Source organism: Lycium barbarum, chromosome 8 (assembly GCF_019175385.1).
Source record: "Lycium barbarum isolate Lr01 chromosome 8, ASM1917538v2, whole genome shotgun sequence".
Taxonomy (NCBI): domain Eukaryota; kingdom Viridiplantae; phylum Streptophyta; class Magnoliopsida; order Solanales; family Solanaceae; genus Lycium; species Lycium barbarum.
The window spans coordinates 105,661,931-105,689,340 of NC_083344.1; positions in this window are offsets into that span (position 1 = coordinate 105,661,931).

A 27,410-nucleotide genomic window follows, 5' to 3' on the forward strand; every position below is an offset into this window, starting at 1 on the left:
ATCCATACCCATAATAACATCAAACTCAGTAATATCTAACTCTATCAAATCTGCCTTGGTGTGACGGCTATATATAGTCACCAAACAATCTCTATATACTTGCTTTGCTATAACAGAATCTCCCACCGGGGTGGCTACCTCAAATGGTTCTATCAATTCAGGTTTTATCCCAATTCTACTAGCAACAAAGGGAGAGATATATGATAAGGTGGAGCCTGGATCTATCAATGCATATATGTCCTGAGAGAAAATCGATAATATACCTGTAACCACATTTGGTGACGCCTCCTGATCCTGTCTACTAGCCAAAGCATATATGCGGTTTGAAGGACCGCTCGAACTGGAAGCTCCGCCACGACCTCTTCCACGGCCTGCTGGTGTCTGAACACCCTGCCCCATAGGGCGCATAGCTACAGAAGAAGATGAACCAGCAACCGATCTAGTGGGCTGAGCCACACCACCCGAACCACCACCATACGGACACTCCCTCATCATATGGCCTTGGCGGCCGCAAGAAAAACAAGCACCTGTAGCAAAACGGCATTCCCCAGGAAGGAGCCTACCACACCGAGAACATCGAGGCAAATGTGGCCTCGACTGATTCGAACCCTTGTTCACCTACGAACCTGAAGCCCTGGAGCTCTGACCGGCTCCTGAATACCCTGTACTATCAAATATCTTGCCTATAAACTATGGGGGTGCACTCCGTGCTAGCTGGGAAGGATATCTACTATACTGCTAAGGCTGTCTACCTCGATACTCACCAGGATAACCAGCCGATCTAGCCTTCTTATGCTGGCCTCTGTCATAATCTCTATCTGGCTGACGTCCTCTGTGTCGATCCTCTACCTCCTGTGCATATGCTTGTATCCGAGCAATATCCATACCTGGCTGAAGAGCCACTGCCATACAACCATCCGTCAAGTAACGATCCAGCCTCATCACATAACGATGCACTCTATCAGCCATATCAGCTACAATAGTAGGCGCATATCTAGCCAATGAATCAAACTCAAGACTGTACTCTCGAACGCTCCTGCCACACTGCCTCAGATGTAAGAATCTATCAACTCCAGCTTGCCTCATCTCTGGAGGCAGGAAGTGGCCAAGGAAGGCCTCCACAAACGCATCCCATACTGCTGGAGGAGCATCCTCGCCCCTAGATAACTCCCACGACTCATACCAATTAACAGCTACATCACGCAACATATATGAAGCCAACTCAACAGACTCAGTCTCAGAAGCCTTGATTATTCCCAATGTACGCTGCATCTGCCAAATAAACTCCTGCAGATCGTCCTCGGGTTTTGACCCGAAAAATTCTGGTGGATTACAACTTAAGAAGTCGCGGGCCCTCAAACTGTCATGTCTATCCGCATGGTCAACTCCTAGTCCATGCCTACGAGCCTGCCCTGCCACTAATCTGGTCAGCAACTGAACTGCATCTCTCATGGCCCTATCCTCCGCCCCTGGCTAAGGAGCTGGAGGCTCAGGTACTAGGGCCTCAGGAGCCGGCAGTGGGGCTGCCCTCTGATCTGGAGCTGCTGCTGCTCTAGGTTCCTCTGGAAGTGGCGGTGTAGCAGAACTCGCCGACTGAAGCACAATCTCAGGCATAAGCTGGGCACGGGTCCTAGCAACTCTCCGAGTCTGGCTAGTATCTCCTGCTACCGATTTGCCCTTCTGGACAGTTGTCGCTTTCTTTGGAAGCATAGCTGTAAACATAATAATTTGTTAGGGAGGGATTATCTTGATAATATAGCTCTATCGCACGATCTAGAGTAGGAAGAAAGACAACATCCTAAATGTCCTGTAGCTTCCTGTTTATAGATGTGGTGCACAACACACCGATAAACAAGACTCTACTAGACATGGTCTATAGACACTCCGAGGATGATGTTATATCCCGCATTTTGAATAATCGTATAATTCAAGACAATCGCGGGAAGACAACAAGCAAGGCCATATTTTATTTTGTTTGACATATGAGTTGCTTATGAAAAATTTAGAAGTGGAATTAATGAGGAAGGTCAAGGGCATAAAGGAAAATTCGCAATATGACTCGTGGGAATATGGAAGAAAGACGAAGGGCAAATTTGGAAGTTGGAAAAAAATGTTTCATGAATTACAAGAACTAGCCCAAAAATAAGTGGGCTTGAAATTTTTAAGGAGATGGACAAGGCCCAACCGGCCATGGACTTGGGCCAAGCCCATGTGGGATTTAATTTGTAATTTATAAGAGATGACTAAGTCATCTTTACCTCATAAACTTCTAGAGATTTCAGGAAAACAAGAACAAAAGAAAGGAGGAGAAAAACCCTCAAGGCCTTCGGCCATAGTAAAATTTCCAAGGAAAATTGATAAAAATTCTTTCAAAAATCATTTTCTACCAAGTAGAGGGTGATTAACAAGGTGGAGTTGTTGTTGGAGCAAGAAAGATTCATAATCATACAAGTTGCCAAGATATAGGCAAGTGAGGAGTTGAAGAAGAAAGGTGAGTTTTGATCTTGTTTTATGTGTTATGAATGGTTATTATGTGATGTAATATGCCAAAATGGACGAAATTCATGAAGGGAATGAATATAGCATGTGGCCGTGCATGTATATATGTGTAGGAGTCATGCTTCAATTATTTTAATTAGTGTTTGGTTGTTATTGTTGTGAATGATATGTGGAAAATGGAAGTTGAATGAGTTTGGAGAAATTGTAGTGATGTATACATGTTGGAGCCGTGTGTGTGTGCATGGTGTATGTGGCCGTGTATATGGCATATGTAACCATGTATATGTGTTGAATTATTGAGGAATAATGAGCAAGTTATATTTAATGTTTTAGTTGTTGTGTTGTAGATTTCACATTGCAAGTAAAGACTTGATAAGTTTGGTGAAGCATTGGCAATTGGAAGATTGTGTATATTGAAAAATAATGTTCTTGCATGGATAGCATGTAATGATATTAGTATGATGTTGTTGGAATATATATTATAAGGTTGCTATTGTGTTCATTGAAGTCGGAAGGTTTTGAAGAAAGTAGTAAATTGAGATCATGCATCTTGAATGGAATATGTGAATTGCTAGTGTGATTGTTGAATTATGTTAATAGTTTGGCCGGGTTTGAATTCCCGGATTGTGGTTGATGAGAATTTGGCTATGTTGAATGTTGAGGGTGGTATATTTACAGAGGAAGTGCTGCCGAAATTTCGGTAGCCAAGTGTTTCCTTAAGATTCTAACGCTAAGTATCCTAATAAGAATTTTGGTAAACATGACCAATTTGCAGATTTCGACGAGATTGCAACGTGAATTCGGAATAGCAAAAGGAGCGGAAAGAGGTATGTAAGGCATCACCCTTCCTTCTATGGCATGTCTTAGCTGTAATAAGTTGGGTATGAGCCTCGGAGACAACTCCGTTCCCCGGAATCCGCACCTAAAGTTTTCTCCTTTTTGTTCAATAGAATTGAACTAGAAAGTGCAAAATGATGGAAAGACCTCCTAAACCCCTAGAACTTGCACAAATGGGACCCGATTACCCTAGAACCCTCACAAGTAACGCTATGACATGTAACATATGCAAATAGTATACGCTACCTCATCCAGCCCGAGGTGGGCCCATTACTCTCGGATTTTCCTTATAGTCTTGTTGGACTTACTAGAAGTTGAATCTAAGGGAATCCTTTGGTCCCGATTTCGTTACCAAATGATAAGTACTATAACTACTCTAACGAGGAGACTTCCATGATGATAATGATGACAATGATGCTAGACGAGAGGATATGCCTACGATAAGTACTACCGGAACGATTCTATGACTAAGATTCCTAAGCTAAGTATTCTATGTGAATATGAAAGTAATAGACTAATTTTCGAATCTTATTTATATTCCTTAGCTATGACATTATTTTTTTTTAAGGATTTCAAAGCCTATGAACTGTCATCTATGATGCCCACGATTTCATTCTACGTTTATTTTTAATACCATTCTCCGTTGATAGTCTCACCTTAAAATACTTGTCCCTTCAAGGTGAGACAAGGCAATCACGAGTATTCCATAATGTAATCGGAGGCCACCGACCTTACGTCACTCCGATGGATACATGATTTTCCTTTTTGCTCCCTTGCATGCTTATATGATATATATATAAAACATGTATATGTATATAAGATATGTATATGTATATAAACCATGTATATGTATAAGATATGTATATGTATATAAAATATGTATAAGTATATAAGATATGTAAATGTATATAAGACATGTATATGCATACAAGCTATGTATATGAATATAAAAATATGTATACGTATATAAGATATGTACATGCATATAAGATATGTATATGAACCTGGGATGGGGGGAAAGGATATATGGGGGAATGGGAAGGGAAACATGTTTCATTGCCACCTGGTCAGCTGGCTTATCATCCCGGACGCGGGGTGCCCGGACGCGGGATATTTGGGTGAGCCGGTGTATATCGGCGCTATGTGGGTGAGCCGGCATCGTTCGGCGCTATGATGTGACCTACCATGTCATGACCAGACATGCTATGATACGATATGCTATGACATGCTATGCAATGCTATGATACGCTGTGCTATGACATGACACACTATGACATGCTATGCTATGACATGATACGCTATGACATAATATACCATGATATGATATGCTACGACATGACATGATACGACACGCTATGATGTGACAGGATATAATATGATAAAACATGACATGATATAAATCCTAGTTTCTATGCCTATGAATAAGAAACGTTTTTAAAAGGAAAAGACAAGCATGCACGGTATCCGGCCTGACAGGGGCGTTCCTACGCACAGGTTACTTTCTAGCCTCATCATATATCCTACGATCTTATGATATTGTTAATCATACGCTATGTTCCTGTTTGTATTGTCTTTTATGCCTTACATACTCGGTACACTATTCGTACTGACGTCCCTTTTTGTGGACGCTGCGTTCATGCCGCGCAGGTCAGCAGACAGGCGGATTTGACTCTTAGGGGCTCTACCAGCAGCATTTGACAGTGCTCCAGTTGTTCCGGAGCCTCACTCCCTTGGTACTATTTTGTGTATATGTATGTTCGGGCACGGCAGTACTCAGCCCTTTCTATGTATATGTGTACTATGTCTAGTGGCTCGTAGATAGATATGAACAGTTAGATGTTTGTATTTTGAATTGTACGCGTCCCTGTATATTGTAATAGTAACGTTTACTAGTCTATGTTTATGATGATGCTACTAATGTTAATGTTCAGTAATAAAAAAAAATATATGGCACGGTTCATACGGCCGCTAAGGGATGAAAGTGAAATGATAGGTAAGGGGTGCTCGGTACAAGTATCGGGTACTCGTCACGTCCCCTAGTCGGGTCGTGACAGAACTGCTCTAATACCACTTTTGTCACGACCCAACCCCGTGGGCCATGACTAGTGCTCGAGCAGGACACTCGTACACGTACCTGTTAGATCTAGTCAGACTGAAGTTAAGAACTGTATGGAACTTATAAAAGCAGCTAAAGATTCATAACGTCGCATATCATAAACCTATCTCCTGAGGAGTCACAGCTAACCAATACACAATATGATACGCAACCCGACAAGGCTGCCACTACATGTCAATACGATACGCAAGCCGACAAGGCTTCCACAACATATCAATACCATACGCAAGCCGACAAAGCTACCACAACATGTCAATACCATACGCAAGCCGACAAGGCTGTCACTACAAGCGGGAATATCCGTAGAAACCATATAGACACAGCTGAACAAAACTTATACAAAACCCACACATATTTTACAGAACTCTAAGAGTATCGATAGTGAAATATGATGGGATAGGGCCCCGCCGTACCCCTGGAATAACATATATATATATATATATATATATATATATATATATATATATATATACATCAAAACATATGTACCAAAAGTCTAGGCACCGGAACAATGGAGCTCTCCAAGACAGCTGAGTAGAAGTCCTAAGCTGGAGGATCACCAAATCGAGTATCCGTACCTGCGGGCATGAAACGCAGCCCCCCCTCCCCCCTCTCCCCCGAAGAAAGGGGGTCAGTATATATATATCATATCATCATACCATCCGTGGCGCCATAATCACATCATCATATCATCATATCATATATATATATATATATATATATATATATATATATATATATATATATATATATCGTATCCCGGCCCTCTAGTGAGGGACTCGGTGAGCAATGCAGTGAAACTGTGCACGAAAACGTAACCCGGCTCGAGACTCGGTGAAAGATATATTGAGGCATGCACGAGCAGAGTAGTGAGCAACCATATGCAAACTAAGACATATATGAGACTCAATAGAGTAATCAAAATGAACCATCATTTGAAAGTCGAGACAATAATCATATCAAGTATCCTTCGAATGTCACTATGGATTATATCAAAATAGAACTTCTGGAATCATAGACACGTATCAAGTCATAATGAAGTAGGTTCTGGGAATCAAGAACATTAGCCATCCTAGTGGCTCTAAGAATAGGAGTTTCTTTAAAGTCACATGCTCGTCGTCTATTTGTTTATAAAGATCATGCCAAAAAGAAAGAAGGGTTAGCTTCACATACCTGTTATAGATTAACCGTAGCCAAGTTTGATTCGTCGCCTCTTTAACCTATTTAATATGAAAGTAACACTATTGTTAGTAACCTATAACTTCCTAGCTTATAAATCTACAACCAGTCACTTATAGGAATCATTTCTTAGTTCATACTTCTTGATTAGGGCTTTGATTAGTTAAGAACTTGACGGAAATCGGGCAGCATTTCCTCTATATATCTTGCCTAACCCGAACTTCCAATTAATCTCCGATTAACACATCAATACCAACAACAACAATACCAACCAAATAACGTATCTTAATTCTTTTTCAACTTATGTCATTAACATCTAAGGTTATACAAAAAGCAGATCATTATATGCTTCGTATACGACACCTTATGCACTTGTTTTCTTCCAAATTTACGGGCCATATTAACACAACACGACAGCAACATCAACTACCCTCCATGTACAAGAAAGTTACTTCGATATCATTTTAATAACAGCTTGAAACAGTCCACCAAGACTACAACATCAAGAATATAATTTTTGACCTTTACTTCGCAAAACTACAAACACACGAAGAAGAGTATAATTTTGTCATGGACAACAACACCTATACATATCTGTCACCATATTTCCAGCCCTTCAACATGGAAAAATCACCCTCAATTACCATACAACAATAACGACAATACTAATCAAATTTAATCCACCATTGCTAAATTGGAACAACACCAACACGGTCCAAACAGAACCTTAACGTTGACGTATATAATTTCTTGCATCCAATCCCACTTAATGAGAGTTAATCTCTTAATTACAAGATCATCTAATCAAATTACACCATAAAAAGAGAAGGTCTTACCTTAATTTAATTAGAGCAGATTCTACACTCACTTGCACCAATCGCACTATTTCCTCTTCCTCGATTCAACACCGTATGTCGCTTCCTTCTTGAACGTGTGAAACACTTTGGGATTTAATAATTTTTTTTTAAAAAAACTGGACTGCCATGGCCGAAAGCTTGGAAGCCATGTCTATGTATTTCTCTTAGTTCTCAATCGAGTAAAATTGCAAATGAAAATATGTAGCCAACATTAGTCATCAACTATGACTATATATATATTGCCCATCCACAGGACAAGTGCCCCATTACAATGCATCATCAATTTTTATATATTTTTTTTATGATATAATTCGGTGGGGCCCACTTAATGGCCTAATTAACTAACTTAATTAATCTTAATTAATAACTAATCCCCACTTAATAATCTAATCATGGTTAATTAATTCCTAATCTCCAATAATATTTCTATAATGATTGAAATTCATAAGCAAGTCATACACTAATTAAAATCGGGGAATAAAAGTCCTTATCTCATACCCCACAATTAAACTTGTCCTTAAACGTATATCGATTAGCTTACGAATAATTGAATGTATAGAAATACGGGGTATAACAATATTAAAACATTAAGAACTATGGTTAAGCTACGGAAAGGTTTAAAACGTATTTCAACGTTGGTGACTTATTTCTAGAAAATTGGGCGGCATTTTCCCTATATTGTTCATTTCCCTCACATTCAAGCCAACTACGAAATGACCAAATCAAGATCAACAACCACACGTCCAAGTAATATATCAAGACTAGCCCGAACAAGATTCAAAAATACCCCGAAACAACCCGTACAACATTCCAAATCAGCCCACACATTACCACATTCAATAATAGCAAACATAACGACTACGACATATTCAAGTTATTCTTAATAATCTATAGCCACAACACTTCATCGAAACGACCTTATAATAGTTCAACAATTACAACAACACAATGCATAATCTTAACTACACTTAGTCCTCCAATTCAACAAGAACAACAACACGCCCCGAACAGCCCCTAATTACAACATAACAATGCCCGATAATCTCACAAACATCTAAGAATATACCAAGCAGAACACATACGCTTCGTATACGATATGTTATGCGCTTCTTTCTTCCAAGTTTGGTGATTCATATCAGCAACAACACAACAACGACATCAACTACTATATGCAAGGAAACTATCCTAATATCATAACAAGTCCTAAAATAGCCCATGAAATCAATACAAATTTGCACCACTTTATCTTCTTCAACTTAAACTCTAACCTTGTTGTTCCTTTAAATGCTTAGAACACCTTAGGAATTTATTTTTTCTTGCAACACTTGAAGTTGGCCGTGAGAGCAGCCATGGCTGTTGATGATTCCTTCTCCAAATCAAGATGAAATTTGTAATTTAATGGTATTGAAAAGGGCTAGCCGTGAGCTTCAAGGAGCTGCTGCCATGGCCGTGTGGTTCTTTCTCTTTCAACTCAACTTTGGTGAAGATGAAGTGCTTCTCTCTCTAGTTCAACTTTGTGAATGAAACATATGAGTTATGAGTCATCTTAGGCTATTTATATGCTGCCCACCATGTTGACACATGCCACACTATGGCATGGACAAATCAGATTTGGCCATGTTGTAGTGGGGTCCATTTGGTACACTTAATTAATCTTAATTATCAATAATCACCACTTAATAATCTAATCATGGTTAATTAATCCCTAATCTCCACTAATATTTCTACACTAATTGAATTTTACAAGCAAATCGTGCCATATTAAAAATTCGGGATTAAAAGTCCTTGTCTCATATCCCAAAAATAATCTTGTCCTTGAATTTATATCGATTATCTTACGAATAATCCAACGTACAAAAATACGGGATATAACAATAAACATAAGACTCATGAACTGAATCTGAATTCAAAACCAACTGACTGCCTGTATGCATCTGTATGTCTGAGTATCTGAAAGTACTTGCATAAATCTGTATACTGACAATGCCTCTGTGGGAGCATAACATGCATGCTCTCAGTGATAATTATGCTCATGTATATATATAGGTAATAGTGCTGAGGAATGTTCAGCCCGCTCAATATATCATATAATAGTGCCGAGGAACGTATGGCCCGATCCATATATCATATAATAGTGTCGAGGAACGTACGACCCGATCCATATATCATAGTCATGGTGCACCAACTGATCAGGTGGTAATGTGTATATAACGCATATCCCTTTCCCCATACCCCCAATACATATAATCTACGCGTATATAATGCTTTATGGTCACAGGTCAATATGCATATGAATATGAATGCAATGCGTAAATGAAATGAATACATAGAACTCTCAGAACAACATACTGTCACACTAACTCTGGTGGATAACTGCCGAGCTAACGTTAATAATACATCAAAATTATCAAGACCTATGAACAGAAGGAACATAATATCAGGGGTACAGGATCATCAAGACTGGAGTACTCCTAGTGCTTCTAAGAGTAGAGTAATATGGAAGCTCGTTTACTTGCTTGTTCGTTCATATCATAGGATCATGCCAAAATGAAAGAAAGGATAGCCTTAACATACCTCTTCAGCCGCTTTAACTTTATCTACTTAACGCTTGTCCTTCCAAGCTCGTAAATCTATATTCAAGAAAAATCATAGTACTGTTAGACTTATAGTCATATGCCTATCTCAGGTCTTTAAATTAAACTCCTTTAGAATCTGCCAAAATTTAGGCAGCATCTCTCCTGTTTATATACCTAGCCCGAAATCACAATTCAATAACCAACAACAACAACAACAATACCAACCTCAAAAACAACATTATCAATACCAATATGCTTCATAAAACACCCCTCACGATGTTTTCCAAGTTTCTCAACTAACCCACTTATTATATGACTATTTAATAACTTTGTCTCCGTAAATAAACCTATATCAATCAGTTTTTTAAAAGGCGGTGGCGTAAGGCGGGGCGTTTTACATACGCCTCGACGAGGCGTAAGCCCCATAGGTATTTAATTTTTAGTATTTCTTAAAATAATATAATTACAATAAATATTTTTAAATAGGTAAAATAAATAAAAAAAATAAAGAAAACTGTAAATAAATGAAATATATATATATATATATATATATATATATATATATATATATATATATATATGTATATATATATATATGTATGTATGTATATCTGTGTGTGTGTGTGTTTGTGTGTGAGTGCGCGCGCGCGCTTGATCCTCACTAAAAAATGATCAAAGCAATCCATTATACACCGCTTATAACTTGTAATTATATAACATAATTTTGCAAGTATAAACAATACAATGAAATAAAAGCTATTATGAAATGCAAAACAATTCTAACATTTTAACTTTCAAACACAGAAAAAAACACAGCTTCTTAAAACACTATTACTATCACACTATTCATTTTATCTCCTTATAAGCAAATAATCAATAACTTTATCAATATTACAATTAAAACATAACTTCTTCATGAACAAAAAATAAAATTATATGATAATTCTGATACATAGGACTTATAACCAATGACAAGTGAAAATGTACAATGCCGCTATGTGTTTTAAAAAAAAATTAAGTGATATTCACCCTTACGACGTTCTCCAATAGTAAATATCCAATACTACGACTTGTTATATGAATTACACCCAATCTTCTATTTCTATAGATGAAAAACTATTAAGTATCATTATTTTGTTAAACAATTATGAGGTTGAATGATTTTAATTAAGGAATTTAAAACATAATTTGTGTAAGAACTGTTAGGCGAGCCTTGGGAGTTGGGCATTAGGCATGTTTAGGGCATACGGTTGGGCGCTTAGGGCGTAAGCCTCATAGGAACTAAGCCTCGCAGGTTAGCCCCAGGGCGTTTTGCCACTGCCCTGCCCCGAGGCGAGCCCTGGGGCGAGTCCTGACACTGCCTTTTAAAACAATGATATCTATATCAATAAGAGAGACCCATACCTTTTTCTTGCTAGATCCACAATATCCTTAATATATACTTTGGATCCAAGCCACAATCCTTCGCAAAACAATACTATAATCACAACTATACGCTATCCGAACTTAAATCCGGAGATTCCACTTAATTCGCGCTACAATTTTATGGGTGGAAGATGGAGAGATATTTCAGAGAGTTTGGGGAGGTTTTGGGGTGTTTGGATTAAGAAATAATGGGGTAACCCCTCTTTTATAACGTTCTGGAGTCTGCCTAGACCGACTTAAAAATTGCTCAGCGTGGTAGAGCTGCCTTATAGTGCGTCCACGCTGAGTTGCTGGGTTCTCCTCTGCGTGTTCGTGCCACCTTTTGGCGTTCGCGCAGGGTTAATTCCCCGCTATGACAACCCATCTTGAAATGATCATAATGATTGATTCCGATGTCCGATCGATGCACGGTTTATTGTGTTGGAAACTAGACTTCCTGAACTTCATTTTAGGCTTTTGTTTCACTTCAAAACTCCTAATATACTAAAAGATATTCTTTCTCCAATTTAGACCAAAATTATTATATGAAATCTTATCCAACTTTTCTGCAGATTTCCGGAAACTTAATCTCCTTGATTCACTTGTTCTCCACCCCTTCCGTGACCTATTACATGAACTTAAACCCTCATAACCACGAGATGCTTACACATAATCTCATATATCTTTGACAACAACTCCAGGGTCCATAATTGAACAACTAGCACCTAGCAAATCCCAACGTGCAAAATCTACGAGGTGTAACATCCTCCCTCCTTAAAAACATTCGTCCTCGAATGCTAAAACTCTTAGGAATTCTACAACAATTTTGCCAGAGTTTTCCCTGTAACTACACCACTACCATCCTGCACAACAACCGAAAATAGTGCAACACAGGGCACATGCTAAAATATACAACAATATGGCCTCACACGACCAATCACAATAGCTATAAATAAATCCAATACATGGGGATGATGATGTATCAAACTAGGCCTTCTGGGACAATGGGAACAAGTGTGGGTACTTAGTCTTCATCTCCTCTCCTGCCTCCCAAGTTTTCTCCTCGATGTTATTACTTCTCCAAAGTACCTTAACAGAAGCCATATCCTTGGTTCGTAGCCGGTGGACTTGCCTATCTAGTATAGCCGCAGGGATTTCCTTATATGATAATTCCTCAATCAACTGGTACGACTCTTGAGGGATCTCCTATGCACTTAGGGAGCATGGAACACTGGATATACAGACTCTAAATCAGAAGGTAGCTCTAGCTCATATACTACCTTACCCACTGTACGAATAATTCTATATGGACCAATATATCGAGGGTTCAACTTACCCTTCTTGCCAAATCTCATTACTCCCTTCATAGGAGAGATCTTTAAAAAAACCCAATCACCTACCTCAAACTCTAACTTGCGCCGCCGATTATCTGCATAGGATTTCTGTCGACTCTGCGCCGCTAATAGTATTTCTTGAATCACTTTCACCTTGTCAACCACTTATTGTATGAAGTATGGGCCTACTAATCGATTATGTCCAACCTTATACCATCCTATAGGTGATCTATATCTCCGCCCGTATAAAGCCTCATAAGGAGCCATCTGGATACTAGAATGGTAACTGTTATTATCCGCAAACTCGATAAGAGGCAAATCATCATCCTAGATACCTCGGAAGTCGATCACACAAGCTCTTAGCATGTCCTCAAGTGTCTGTATAGTACGTTCCGCTGTCCGTCTGTTTGCGGATGAAATGCGGTACTAAGACTCACCTGAATCCCTAATCCATTCTGGAAAGATTTTCAGAAGTTAGCTGTAAATTACGCTCCTTATAAGAAAAAATAGTTGTAGGAACACCATGAAGTCGTACAATCTTCCTAAGATAGAGCCTTGCATAGTCCTCACCTGAATAAGTAGTTCTGACAGGTAAGAAATGGGCTGACTTTGTAAGCCTACCAACTACGACCCATATTGAATCATACTTCCGCTGAGTACGGGGAAAACCTGTAATAAAATCCATATTAATTGCCTCTCATTTTCATGTTGGAATCTCTATATCCTGTAACAAACCTCGAGGCTTCTGGTGCTCTATCTTAACTTGCTGACAATTCGGACACTGAGCGACAAATTCTGCTATATCTCTTTTCATACCATCCCACCAATAAATTTTCTTGAAATCATGGTACATTTTTGTTGTGCCTAGGTGAATAGAATAGCCAAAATAGTGGGCTTCCCAACATAACTTGCTGACGGAGGCCTGCAACCTTAGGAACACATAATCTACCTCGATACTCGAGTAATCCATCTCCTTTGATCATAGAAGTTGTCTTTTCTTTCTGAGGAGTTGTATCCTGATAATGAACTAAAACAGGATCTTCGTACTGGCGTTCCTTTATCTTGGCTACCAACGATGACACCGCTGTGTCTTGAACTGTAACTCCTGCATCACCCGAATCTAACAGCCAAACTCCAAGGCTAGCTAATTGACAAACTTCGCGGACCATCTTCCTCTTCTCTGGCTGTACATATGACATGCTACCTATGAATTTACGACTAAGAGCATTAGCTACTATATTAGCCTTTCTAGGATGATATAGAATATCAATATCATAATCCTTTAACAACTCTAGCCGTCGCTTTTGTCGTAAGTTCAAGTCCTTCTGCTTAAATATATACTGGAGGCTCTTGTGATCAGTATAGATATAAACGTGAACACTGTATAAGTAGTACCTTCACATTTTCAAGGCATGGATCACCGCAGCTAACTTAAGATCATGAGTTAGATAATTCTTCTCGTGCTTCTTCAGCTGTCTGGAGGCATAAGCAACAACTTTACCGTGTTGCATTAATACACAACCCAATCCAACACCTGAAGGATCACAATATATCACATAGCCATATGTTCCCTCTGGAAGAGTCAAGATGGGCGCTGATGTCAGTTTGTTATTTAATGTCTGAAAGCTCCGCTCGCATGCATCCGTCCACTGAAACTTAGCTGATTTTTGAGTCAGCTTGGTTAGTGGGGCTGAAAGAGAAGAAAATTCCTCTACAAACCTCCTATAATATCCTGCCAGACCCAAGAAACTACACATCTCCATTGGTATTGTGGGCATTGGCCAATTCTTCACAGCTTCAATCTTTTGACTGTCCACTTTAATGCCTTCAATTAAAATAATGTGACCAAGAAAAGCCACAAAATTCAACCAAAACGCACATTTGGAAAACTTCGCATATAACTCTCTATCTCGAAGAACTCTAAGCACCGTACGTATAGATGATCTGCATGTCCAGTCTCTGACGATGAATAAACCAGAATATCATCTATGAACACGATCACAAACAGATTTAGGAAAGGTCTAAATACACGGTTCATCAAGTCTATAAATATAGCTGGGGCATTAGTTAGTCCGAATGACATGACGGAACTCATAGTGCCCATATATAGTCCTGAATGCCGTCTTCGGAATGTTTTCCTCCTTTACTCTAACCTGATGATACCCCGATCTCAAGTCTATTTTTGAAAAATACTTGGCACCCTGCAACTGATCAAATAAGTCATCGATCCTCGAAAGTGGATACTTATTCTTTATAGTCACTTTATTCAATTGCCTATAATCAATACACATTCGCAAGGAGCCATCCTTATTTCTTACAAATAATACTGGTGCTCCCCACGACGATGTACTGGGCCTAATAAAGCCCTTTTCAAGTAAATCCCTCAGTTGCTCCTTCAATTCCTTCAGCTCGGCAGATGCCATTCTATAAGGAGGAATGGATATTGGCTGAGTATCTAGTAATAGATCAATAGTAAAATCAATCTCCCACTCTGGCGGAATGCTTGGAAGCTCATCCGGGAACACCTCTGGGAATTCATTAGCCACAGGAATAGACTTAAGGGTTGGTGACTCTATTTGTACATCCTGCACCCGAACTATGTGATAGATATACCCTTTCCTAATCATCTTGCTTGCTTTAAGGTAAGAAATAAACCTACCCCTTGGCGAGGCAGCATTACCTTCCCACTCTAAAACTGGTTCACCTGGAAACTGGAACCGGACAACCTTCATTTTACAATCGACATTAGCATAACAAGAAGCTAACCAGTCCATACCCATAATGACATCAAAATCGATCATATATAATTCAATCAAATCTGCTACGGTATGATGGTTACACACTATAACTACACAAGTTCGATATACTCACCTAGCCATGACTGGGTCGCTAACTGGCGTAGATGCCTCAAAGGATTTAATTGACTCAGGCTCTACCCTAAATTTACCAGCAACAAACGAAGTAATATATGACAAAGTAGATCTGGGGTCAATCAGTGTGTATACATCATAGGACGAAACTGATAATATACCTGTGACAACGTCAGCAGATGACTCACGATCCTGTCCACCGTCTAATACATAAACATGGTGCTGAGGCCCACTCGAGCTAGATGCTCCACTCCTTCCTCTACCTCATCTTGCTGGGGTCTGCAAACCTTGCCTTGGGGGGCATACAGATGAAGAAGAACCAGCTATAGACCTTTTAGGATGAATGATGCCTGTACCACCCCACATCGGACACCCCCTCATCTTATGGCCTGGCTGACCACAAGCATAGTAGGCGTATGATTCCAGTCGGAACTGTCTGGCATGTTTCCAACCACACTGGGCACACCGAGGAAAAGGTGGTTTCACCTGGACTGACTCTGGTCTATACTGAGGCCCTGATGCTCGAGAACTCTAGACCGCTCCAGAATAGGAAGACCGATCAAATCTCGGACCTGAAAACCGCGGAGGTGCAATCCCTGCCGAATGGAGTGGATATCGGGAATACTGCTGTCTCTGTCCTCTTCTGAATTAACCCCCAATATCTAAAGATCTAGCCCTCTTACCACGGCTCCGGTCACGCTTACGCTCTGTCCTCCACTGACCCTTACGATCTTCTAGGTTCTGCGCATAAGCTTGTGTATGGGAAATATCCATGCCCGGCTGTAATGCAGCAGTCGTACACTTATCTATCAAATGTGGACCTAAGCCAACCACGAAACGATGAACCTTGACCTTCATCTAAGCCACCATGGCTGGGGCATATCTAGCCAAAGAATCAAAATGTACACAGTACTCCTGAACATTCATATTGCCCTGCTCAATACGCATGAACCTATCTGCTCGGGACCGTCCAACTTCTGGTGGTAAATAATGGCGAATAAAAACATCCGAAAACTCTCGCCAAACGGCTGGAGGGGCATTCTCTCCCCTAGACAGCTCTCATGCCTTATCCACTATACTCCAATATCACGGAGCCGATAAAAATCCAACTCCACGGACTCAACCTCATCAGTGTGCATAACCCTCAAGGTCCTCTACATACTATCAATAAAGTCCTGAGGGTCCATATTTTTCTTTAACACCGAGAACTCTGGAGGGTCTAACCCAAGGAAAGTCTTGACCCTCTCACCGCCAGCTCGGTCTGCCTGGTCAACGCCGACTCCCTGCCGCTGGGCCTGAGCGGCTACCAATCTGGTCAATAGTTGTACAGCATCCCGCACATCCTGGCTCGGTGCATCTGGCTGAGAAACTGGGCTCACCAGCCACTCCCTAGCCCTTCTGGGCAGTTGTAGCCTTCTTGCGAGGCATCACTGAAATCAGAACAAATTATTAAAATGGAAATTCTTACCTCACAGCTCTATCGCACGATCTAGGATAGAAATAATAGCAACATCCTAAATGTCTTGTAACCACCTGTTTATAAGTGTGGTGCACGACACACCCATAAACAAGACTCTACTAGACACGGTCTGTAGACAACCCTAGGACGGAACTGCTCTGATACCACTTTTGTCATGACCCAAATCGATGAGTCGTGATGAGTGCCTAATCTCTAGTGACCAAACACCCCTATACTCATATCTGAATGACATTAAATAACAAAGGCCCATAAATAGTTCAACCCGAACTTATATTGACTCATGAAAGGGTGTCATCATGAACTCTGCATAATCTATACATATATAAGATGAAAAGAACGATGCAAGCCGATTAGGCCGCTACATATGCTGTAAAATAAATTAAGAGCCGTCAAGGCCACATAACATCCCAACTATGTACGACTATCTACAAACCTCTAATGGAGTACAAGTTGTAGAGATGACGTGACAGGGCTCCCGTCATACTCATATATGCATATACACCCCAAAATAACATACCAAAATAAACCGCAGCTTCGGATCGAGTGAAGCGCACCAACTATAACTGGGGTATTGAGCTGGATCGTCTCTCTGTCTACCTGAACCTGCGGGCATGAACGCAGCCCCGGAGCAATAGGGGAGTCAGTACGGATAATGTACTGAGTATGTAAGGCATATAAGTAATATAAACATAAGACTCATGAACTGAATCTGAATTCAAAACCAACTGACTGTCTGTATGCATCTATATGTCTGAGTATTTGAAAGTACTTGCATAAATCTGTATACTGACAATGCCTGTGTGGGGGCATAACATGCGTGCTCTCAGTGATAATCATGCTCTTGTATCTATCTATCTATCTATCTATATATATATATATATATATAGGTAATAGTGCTGAGGAACATTCATCCCGCTCCATATATCATATAATAGTGCCGAGGAACGTACGGCCCGATCCATATATCATATAATAGTGCAGAGGAACGTACGGCCCGATCTATATATCATAGTCATAGCGCACCAGCTGATCAGGTGGTAATGCATATATAACTCCTATCCCTTTCCCCGTACCCCTTATACATATTATATACGCGTATATAACGCCTTCTGGTCACGGGTCAATATTCATATGAATATGAATGCAATGCGTAAATAAAATGAATACATAGAACTCTCAGAACAACATACTGTCAAACTAACTCTGGTGGACAAATGCTGAGCTAACGTTAATAATACATGAAATCTTAAGACCCATGAACAGAAGGAAGATAATATCAGGGGTACGGGATAATCAAGACTGGAGTACTCCTAGTGCTTCTAAAAGTAGAGTAATATGGAAGCTCGTTTACTTGCTTGTTCGTTCATATCATAGGATCATGCCAAAATGAAAGAAAGGATAGCCTTAACATATCTCTTTGGCCGCTTTAACTTTATCTACTTAACACTTTTCCTACCAAGCTCGTAAATCTATATTCAAGAAAAATCATACTTCTATTAGACTTATAGTTATATACCTATCTCAAGTCTTTAAGTTAAACTCCTTTATAATCACGAGTTGCTTACACATAATCTCATATATCACTTCTTCTCCACCCCTTCCGTGACCTATTACATGAACTTAAACCCTCATAATCACGAGATGCTTACACATAATCTCATATATCTTTGACAACAACTCCAGGGTCCACAATTGAACAACTAACACCTAGCGAATCCCAGCGTGTAAAAACTACAAGGTGTAATAGAGATATACTCCAGTTTCTACTGATACAGATCCCTGAGCGCATCCACGTCCTGAGTCTTCTTCTCGAGCTGCTCCTTGAGACGGTCCACCCCCAACCTAAGTCGGTGAAAGCTTGTGTGATGGAGCATAGAGGCTTAAAAGAGAAAGAGAAGGAATTCTTAGGATAAGACAGGAAAATAAAGTTAAGCGTAAAATCAAAGGGAACAAGACATACCAAGTTCAAAGCTTGTTGAGACTCGTTGAAGAGACAGGATTCGCTGACCTCCCTTATTTTCTTCCGATCATCTTCGATCACCAAAGGATACAGGTAACTGGCCACCCCGTCTGGCCCAGATAACTTGTTCATATTGGCCGACAACACAAACGAGACCAGCCTTTTTCGATTTGGGTCTACGCTGGCGGCCGAAAAGGTTTTCTCCAATCTAGGGCCAGAATTAACCCTGAAGCGATCGGCCACGGGGATGGATAAGTGCTCGAATCCCGAACATCCCACGTCCGGGGACATCATCTTTCTCGGTCGGATGACCGGTTACCTCTTCTAGTCCCACAGACCCTTCAGCCATTTTGCTTTTAGCCCTAGCGCTGTTGGATGGAATATCTACTGTTTGAGGCGGCGAGTCTTGTATGTAAATAATGGTCTCATCCGAAGCCATAGCTTGTATTGGAAAGACAAAACCTATACCATATAAAGGCGGAATGTAGGGTACCTTCGAGCCCGATTCGGAAGGCGTTGTCCTCGATTGTTACACCTCGAAGAATTTTATGTCGCCGTATAATAGATAGAATAACGAAGGGCATGAAGTACACGATGTTTCAATAAGTAAGAAATGGCATTAGATAATCCTAATTAAGATTCCAAAGACGTGGGAAGTGAGAGGAAAAGTTCCTTAAGGTTGGCAAAGCTTATGTTGTGTTTTGGAAAAGTTTCGTAAAGTATCGAGCTAATGTTGACTTAATGATGTCTTAAGGAGGAGTTATAACTATCCTTAGATTGGTAATGAAGTGTTAAACAAGTGTCAAGAAGGTTCCATAAGGATTGGAGAACAAACGAATGATGGAAATCACTTCAGAGGAATGGGGTTATACGACTGACTTATACGGTCCGTATAACATTATACGGTCAATATAAGGGTCCGTATAACACCCAAAAGAAATGGTGTCTTGGCTAATGGTGAATCACGGACACTTATACAGACCGTACAATCTTATACGGACCATATAACGGGTCCATATTGTTAAACCCCGAAAAATTCCCCGTTGGTGGATAGTGAATAGACTAAAGAAAGGCATGAAGTATACGGTATTGTAATAAGTGAGAAATGACATTTGATGACCCTAATTGAGATTTTCAAAGACATTCGGAGTAAGAGGAAAAAGTTTTCCAAGAGAGGGCAAGGCATACGATGTGTATCGGAAAGGATTTATGAGTAATAAGTTAATGATGATTTAATAGTGTCTTAGAGAAGAATTATAACGTCCCTTAGATCGTTAATGAGGTGTTAAACAAGTATCAAGAAGGTTCCATAAGGATTGGAGATCAAACGAAGTGCCGAGAACAAGAACAGAGAAAAGATGGGTTACACGACTGATTATACGGTTCGTATAATGTTAAACGGTTCGTATAATGGTCTGCAGAATCGTCAGAGTGAAGGTCCCTTACTGATGGGATTATACAGTCACTTATACGGACCGTATAATGTGCCGTATCATGTTCACAGAAGCGAGATGTTGAAGCGGCGATTTCACGGTCACTTATACGGACCGTATAAGTTTATACGGACCGTATAAGTGTCCGCATATTTTACCGACGGATCAGATTTTTAAGTTATTAAAGAGGGGACCAAGTTCATTATTTCATTTCATTTTCACCCAACACTTCAAGAACTCTCTATAACCCTCTCCACTCTTCATCCATAAGAACTCAAGAGAAATTTATGATCAACTTCATCAAACTAAGAAAATCAAGTGTAAGAAACTCATTAGAGATCATCAGAGTCAAGAAATTTCATGGGAGGTGAACTAGGGTTTTGGCTCAAGTGAAGTATTTCCACCCAAGGCTTATCCCTACACCATCTAAGGTAAGTTTTAGGGTCTTTCCATGTTATTTAAGGTATTGAGAGGTTGAAAGACTTGGATTGTAGAAGGAGATAGAAAATGGGTCATGAATGTGGGAATATTGTCATTTTTGAGTAGTAGCTTGGATTGAGTCATGATTCTTGATATTTTATGATTATGATATGATATTCAGAACATGGGATAAACATTGTATATGAGTGAACGTAATAATGTACTATGACCATGATTATGGAGGAATTGAAGTGAAATTGTGAAATGTGGATAATGTAGTTGAATGACGATTGTTGCTTATAATATTGTGAATGTTGTTATGGAGGTTTGAGAGTTGATATGTAATATGAGGAAAGTTGTATAAACAAAGGAAATGCTACCCAATTTTCTCTAGCCTTAGTAAGCATGTTCTTATAATCGATTAGCTAATGTTAATATGAACTTTCTTGAAGGTAGAAACGCGAGCATCGAAGGAGAACGATCAAACGATAGCATAGCTAAACGAATTAGGTATGTAAGGCTAATCCTTTCCTTCTAAGGCATGACTCCTATGGTATGAATCTTCTTATTTTTCCATAAGCTTCCTAAATAACGAAAATTACGAGCCCATGACTATAAAGAGCTACATACGCACATGATAAAGAAAAGAGACACGATACGAGCATGATAATGACGATGATGAGTTTAAGTATAGAGAATCCTCGAGTAATATACGATGTCCATGAGGTTTATGATCCTAAGCATGGTTCCATTGATGCTTTTCCTTGTGTACACTCACCTTAAACTGTTAGTCCCCTCAAGGTGAGACATAATGATTATGATCACTCCATAATGTAATCGGGGGTTCACGAACTTATGTCACCCCGACATCGCCATAGTTACCTTCAAGTTCTAATGTATGTTTTGATGATAAATGTATAATGATGCTAAGTTATGATAAGTTCATGATATGCCTATGAGATGTACAGTAATGTTAAGTTTATGATGTTCTCACGATGCTACAATTCCACCGTGCCTACAAGGCAGGACATGTCACCACAAAGGCGGGCTGCTTATAATTCCACCGCGCCTAGAAGGCCGGACACGATCACCACTAGTGAGCGGCGTATGAGGTTTACCCGGACGCGAGTTAACGATGATGATGATATATATATATATATATATATATATATATATATATGATACATGTACTACGAATATATATGAGATATGTATGGAATGCATCCACTCTTAAAAGTTAAGCATGTTATATTTTCATCTTATGTCTTATGATTTCTCTGTTATGTTCATTTCATCCATGCCTTACATACTCAGTACAATGTTCGTTCTGACGTCCGTTTTCTTTGGACGCCATGTTTATGCCGACAGGTAGGCAGGGAGGTGATCCAGACTCGTAGGAGCTACTAGCAGACTTTGAGAGCACCCCATTATTCCGTAGGTGCTATTGATTTATTCTATTGTGTGTGTATATATATTTATATGTTTTGGGCATGATGGGGTCCTGTCCAGTCGATATGTCTAGTACTCTAGTAGAGGCTCGTAGATACGTATGTGTGGGTAGCATGGTCTCACGATGTATGTACATTATTTTGATAGCCGAAGGGCTTATGTATATAAAGGTAATTATGTTTCCAAGTGAAAAATGGTTTTCTTATGATTTGAGTATAAGATTAATGAATGAACGCTTGATGAGTACGATGGGTAATGGTATGAGCGGTGCTCGGTGGTTAGCCCCGGGTACTCGTCATGGCCCCTAGTCGGGTCATGACAAAAGTGGTATTAGAGCAGTTCAGTCCTAGGAAGTGTCTACGAGCCATGTATAGTAGAGTGTTATTTATAGTGTGCTGCGTGCCACACTAGTAAACAGGAGGCTACAAGGCATTTAGGAAAAATAACCATCTTTCATCTTAAGAGATCGTGCGATAGAGCTGTGTTATAAGATTATATCCTCCCTAATAGTGTGCTATGATTTCAGAAATGCCACTAAAGGAAAACGTTATAGCCGCCTAGTAGGGAAAGATTACGATGAAAAGACGGATAGAGAGAGAGCCACCAATGAATGTAGATGAGGTCGAATAACATAATGAGGCCCCATCTAATACTTCCTCCACTCGGCCCAATTTAGAAGAACAAGAGGGAGCTTTAGCTCCAGCTCCTATGCCTCCAGTTCCTCCACCGGCTACTTCGGGTCAACAAGTGACCGAGGCTATTCATCTATTGACGTAGTTAGGTGCCGCCCAGGCACAACGGCATGGTTCGGGTTCAAGCGCCATGGCTGTTAGTACTGGAGCCCTGATTTCATGAGTTTGAATCCTCCGGAGTTCTTTAGGTCAAAGCCGGATGAAGACCCGCAAAGTTTTATCGATGAAATGTTGAGAACATTGAAGATTATTCATACCTCCGAAACTGAATCTGTGGAGTTGGCATCGTATAGACTCCGGGATGTGGTAGTCCTATGGTACAATAATTAGACGTCATCAAGAAAAGAGAACGCCCTCCTCCCATTTGAAAAGAATTTGTAGATGCCTTCATCCGGCACTATTTGCCACCTGAGGTCCGCCGTACTAGAGCGGATAGATTTTTAAATTTGAAACAAGGAAATATGAGTGCTCGGGAGTATAGCCTTCAGTTCAATTCATTGGCTAGATATGCCCCGACTATGGTGGCCGACATGGGAGATAGGGTGCACAAGTTTGTGAGTGGCTTAGGGCCATATTTATTTAAGGATTGTTTGACGGCTTCGTTGCAAGACGGAATGGATATTTCCCGCATTCAAGCCCATGCCTAGAATTTAGAAGGACAACAACATCCACAAAGGGGTGATCGTGATATTGATAGAGGGCAAAGCAAGAGGGCTAGATCTATGGGGGCAGGTAGTGATTATAGAGGGGGATCGAGGCAGACATATCCCAGACACTCAGGCCAGTCGACGTGCACCTCCACGATTTGCAGGTAGGAGATTTGACCGCTCCATTCCTTCAGGACAGGGTAAGAGTTCGAGAGCTTCAGGTTCCCAGTTTAGGGGTGATTATAGTCAGAGGAGACCACCAGTTCCACAATGTAGTTAGTGCAGAAAATTACATTCGGGGCCATGTCGCCGGGGCACGGACGCTTGCTATGTTTGTGGATATGCTAGGCACTTGATGCGTGATTGTCCCTCGAGGTATGGTAGAGGTGCGATTCAGCCCACAGGATCAGCAGTTGGTTCCTCTTCAGTGCACCCGGTAGGGAAGACTCCCCAGATCCCAGCAGGTCGAGGTAGAGGCAGAGGGGGAGCATCTACTTCAGGTGCCACTCAGCCCCGTATGTATGCTTTAGCCGGACGACAGGATCTTGAGTCCTCCCCGGATGTGGTTACAGGTATATTATCCGTATTTTCCCATGATGTGTATGCATTGATAGATCCGGGTTCTACCCTATCTTATATTACTCCGTATGTTGCTGGTCGTATTGGAGTGAAACCCGAGCCAATTAAACCTTTTGAGGTATCTACTCCGGTTTGTGATCCCGTGATAGCTAGACAAGTGTACAAAAATTATGTAATTGTGATATGAGATTGCCAGACTAAAGCTAATTTAGTTGAGCTGGAAATGTTAGATTTCGATATGATTATGGGTATGGATTGGTTGGCCTCATGTTATGCTAATGTTGATTGTCGAATGAAAGTAGTTAGATTTCAATTTCCGGGAGAGCCCGTGCTTGAATGGAAGCGTAATACAGCATCTCCAAGAGGTAGGTTTATTTCCTACCTTAAGGCAAGAAAGATGATAGCAAAAGGCTATATTTATCACTTAGTCCGAGTTCATGACACCGAAGCAAGGTCTCCAACTTTTCAATCCGTTCCGGTAGTGAATGAATTTTCAGATATATTTCCAGATGAACTTCCAGGCCTTCCTCCAGAAAGAGAGATTGATTTCGCTATGGATATCTTGCCGGATACCAAGCCTATTTCTATTCCTCCTTACCGAATGGCTCCGGCAGAATTGAAAGAGTTAAAGGTACAGTTGAAAGATTTGCTTGAGAAGGGGTTTATTAGACCCAGTTCATCACTATAGGGAGCACCTGTCCTATTTGTAAGAAATAAAGATGGCTCCCTACGAATGTGCATCAACTATAGGCAGTTGAATAAGGTGACGATAAAGAACAAATATCCTCTTCCGAGAATTGATGATTTATTTGATCAACTACAGGGTGCCAAGTGGTTTTCCAAAATAGACTTGAGGTCAGGTTATCACCAAGTGAGATTTAAAGAAGAAGATATTCCCAAAACAACTTTTAGAACGAGATATGGCCATTATGAATTTCGGGTGATGTCATTTGGGCTAACTAACGCTCCGGCAGTGTTCATGAATTCGATGAATAACGTATTCAGGCCTCTCTTGGATTTTTTCGTAATAGTATTCATTGACGATATTCTGGTATACTCTCGCACAGAATGAGAACATGCAGACCATTTACGTATTGTTCTAGGAATTCTTCGAACTCGAGAATTGTATGCAAAATTCTCAAAGTGCGAGTTTTGGCTGAATTTTGTGACATTTTTGGGTCATGTTATTTCAGATGATGGCATTCGAGTTGATACTCAGAAAATTGAAGCTGTAAAGACTTGGTCAAGGCCGACGATGCCTACAGAAGTCCGTAGTTTTCTTGGATTGGCAGGATACTATAGAAGGTTCGTAGAAGGATTTTCCTCTATTTCCGCCCCATTGACGAAGCTAACCTAGAAGTTAACTAAATTTCAGTGGAATGATGCTTGTGAGCGTAGCTTTCAGGAATTAAAGGATAGGTTAAATTCAGCTCGGGTCTTAACACTCCCAAAAGGGCCAGATGGTTATGTTGTATATTGTGATGCTTCCGATATTGGGTTAGGATGTGTGTTAATGCAACACGGTAAAGTCATCGCTTGTGCTTCGAGAGAGCTGCGGAAATATGAAAAGAACTACCCAACTCATGATCTCGAATTGGTTGCAGTTATTCATGCATTAAAGATGTGGAGACAGTACTTGTATGGTGTACATGTCGATATTTATACAGATCACAAGAGTCTTCAATACATTTTCAAACAGAAGGAGTTAAATCTGCGACAGAGGTGGTGGTTAGAATTATTGAAAGATTATGATGTGAGTATTTTATACCACCCCGGAAAGGCAAATGTAGTAGCTGATGCGTTTAGCCGCCGATCGATGGGCAGCCTATGTGAAGTTCCTTCGGAGAAGAAAGAATTAATTCATGAGATCCACCAACTAGCTAATCTTGGAGTACGTTTAATTGATTCGGGTAGTGCAGGAATTGGTATTAATAATCCCATAGTTTCGTCCCTGAATATGGAAGTAAAAGAGCGTCAATATGAAGATCCTCAGTTGAGCCATTATAGAGACACATTTCATGAAAAAGAGAAGTCTCCATTTGAAACTTCTATGGATGGAATTCTTAGATACCGAGGCAGGCTATGTGTTCCGAATGTTGCAGAATTACGTCATCGAATCCTCGAAGAATCTCATTATTCTCGGTATTTTATTCACCCAAGTGCAACTAATATGTATCATGATCTCAAGTTAATATATTAGTGGGATGGCATGAAGAAAGACATAGCAGAATTTGTAGCTCAATGTCCAAATTGCCAGCAAGTGAAAATCAAAACTGAAAAGCTAGGAGGATTATTGCAGGCAATGGAAATCCCTACTTGGAAATGCGAAGTGATCAATATGGATTTTATTGTGGGATTACCTCGTTCCCAAATAAAGTATGATTCTATATGGGTGATTGTGGATAGATTGATGAAAGCAGCTCATTTTCTTCCAGTTACAACCACATACTCAGCAGAAGATTATGCAAGGTTGTATCTCAAGGAGATTGTGCGACTCCATGGTATTTCGATATCCATTATCACAGATAGAGGATCACAATTTACAGCTAAGTTCTGGAAATCTTTCCAAGAAGGTCTAGGTACTCAAGTAAAGCTTAGCACGGCATTTCATCCGCAGACTGATGGGCAAGCCGAACGTACTATTCAGACCTTGGAGGATATGCTAAGAGCATGTGTTATATATTTTGGTGGTAGTTGGGATGACCACTTACCACTAATCAAGTTTGCATACAACAATAGCTACCATTCCAGTATCCAAATGGCTCCGTATGAAGCTCTATATGGAAGGAAGTGCAAATCCCCAATTGGTTGGTTTGAAATAGGAGAAGTACAGCTAATAGGCCCTGAGTTAATTCAACAAGCAGTAGAAAAATTCAAGGTGATCCGAGATAGATTATTGACAGCCCAAAGTCGCCAAAAATCTTATGCGGACAACCGCCGGCGAGACGTAGAATTTCAAGTTGATGATTGGGTATTCTTAAAGGTGTCACCAATGAAAGGAGTGATGAGATTTGGTAAGAAAGGGAAGTTAAGTCCTCGATACATTGGACCTTATAAGATTATCCGCAAGGTGGGTCA